Here is a 2,467-nt window from a genome sequence, read left to right as displayed (position 1 = left end):
TAGGTGATCATATCATCTGCAAATAAAGATAGCTTTGATTCTTCCTGATATATTTCTTCACTTTTTGTTTGTCATTCTCTTGATTATTCCATTGGACAGAGTTTTGCAATTAGAGGTAATAGTGATTATGTTTTTCTTGTTTCCAGTATTAAAGAAACCATGTCTCATGTCAAACCACTGAATATAGTATTTGTTGTAGCCCATCAGTGTGTACTTAGTTGTCAAGTAAAGAACATTCTTCTTTATTTACAGTTTTCTGGAAGAACATGATTGTATTTAAAAATACGTTGGATATTTCCAAGAGCATTTTTTGGTGCTTCTACTAACCTAGTCAATATTTTTTCTTTCTTTAACTGAATATCTTAAAGTAATAAATTCCATTCATAGGCATTCTGATGTTAAAATTGCTTTTTGTTCCTTTGATAAATTCTATTTATAATAATATATTATTATTTTAACATAATGTTAAAGTCAATTAGGAAATATATAAGAAAGACTCTTTATAAATAAAAAGAGTGTATACTTTTTGAAGTTTTTTAAAACCAGATTTAAAATCAACACTTTAATTTTTTTTACTTTAATTTAAAAAATATAGACCAATGGGACAGGATAAAGATTTTGGAAGCAAAGCCTCAATTCCTCAACCAACTCTTCTTTGACAGAGCCTCCAGCAACAACCACTGAGGAGAGGAGAACGGTCAGTAAATGGTGCTGGGAAAACTGGTTGATCACATGCAGAAGATTGAAACAGGACCCCTACCTATCCCCATACACAAAAATTAACTCGAAATGGATCAAAGACCTAAACATAAAACCTCAAACTATAAGAATCTTAGAAAACACAGGAGGCACCCTTATGAAAATTGGAACTGGCAACCAATTCCTGATCAGAACCCTAAATGCTCATAGCTTAAGAAATAAGATAGACAAGTGGGACCTCATCAAACTAACAAACTTTTGCAATGCAAAAGAAACCATCAAGAGAGCAGGGAGACAACCCACAGAATGGGAAAAAATATTTGGCAACTGTATGTCTGACAAAGGCCTAACATCTAGGATCTGCAAGGAACTCAAACATGCCAAAAGGAAAAAAACAAACAACCCCTTTAAAAAGTGGGCAAAAGACATGAATAGACACTTCTCAAAAGAAGATATATGGGCAGCCAACAGATACATGAAAAAGTGCTCAGTCTCACTAATCATCAGAGAAATGCAAATCCAAACCACATCGAGATACCACTTAACCCCGGTAAGAATGGCCATCATTAATAAAACAAAGAACAACACATGCTGGCGAGGATGTGGAGAAAAAGGAATTCTTCTGCACTGCTGGTGGGAATGCAAACTAGTGCAACCTCTTTGGAAGACAGTGTGGCGATTTCCGAAAGAACTAGAAATTGACCTTCCATTTGACCCAGCAATTCCCCTGTTGAGAATATACTTGAGAAACTCAAATCATTCTACAAAAAGATACCTGCACACATGTTTGTTGCTGTTTATTCACAGTAGCAAAAACATGGAACATAGATTTTTCGATCTTTTAGGAATTGCCACACTATCTTGTACTGGATAAAAAAAATGTGTTACTTGTACACAATGGAATATTACGCAGCCATTAAGAAGGAGAAGCATATGGACTTTGTAGGAACTTGATTGGATTTAGAGTCGATCATACTCAGTGATGTCACAGAAACAAAGAACAGAGTACCATATGTTCTCATTCATAAGCAGACCTTGAACAATTATAATGCTATTAGAAAGGGATTGGCAGTAGTGGGAAACTATTAGGGGAGGGGGGTGGGATTGGCAGCTGAGAGAAACTGCTAGGGGAAAGAGGGGCACACCTTATCAACAAGAGTACCTGCATAATCAATGTTTGTATATCTAACCCTGAATTTTATTCCACACCTTATAATAATTTTATAAAATGTGGGGTACAATTCAGGGTTAGATATATAAGTGGTCATTGTACAAGTAAAGTTTGGGCCTCATTTCACCTGGTTTGAGATTTGGTACCCTTATCAATTTTATGTGCCCGTCCTTTCTCCCCACCCCCAGCAGTGTCCCACTACTGCCAGCTCCATTCTTTTTTTTTCTTTTGAGTTGGAGCCTCACTCCACCACCCAGGCTGGAGTGCAGTGGCACATTTAACAGCCACCCCAGCATCGACCCGCTGGCCTCCAGCGATCCTTTTGCCTTAGCCTTCCAAGTAGCCGGAGCTACAGGCGTGTGCTACCCTGTCCAGGTAATTTTTGTTTTATTTTCGAGATGAGGTCTCACCAAGTTGCCCAGGCTGGTCTCGAACCTGCGGGCTCAGGCAATTCATTCACCTTGGTCTCCCAAAGTGCTGGGATTACAAGTTGAGCCATCTAGTCTGGCCCCCCCAATCCTATTCTTATAGTATTATGATAAATGTTCAGGATTTGCTTATGAGTACATGCAGTACTCAGATCTTTGTTTTTATGAT

This window comes from Carlito syrichta, unplaced genomic scaffold, assembly GCF_000164805.1.
Source record: "Carlito syrichta isolate Samal-C Ts95f unplaced genomic scaffold, Tarsius_syrichta-2.0.1 Scaffold287827, whole genome shotgun sequence".
In the NCBI taxonomy this organism is placed as follows: Eukaryota; Metazoa; Chordata; class Mammalia; order Primates; family Tarsiidae; genus Carlito; species Carlito syrichta.
The sequence above is the reverse complement of the archived record's forward strand: the minus strand, read 5'-3'. Positions refer to the sequence as shown.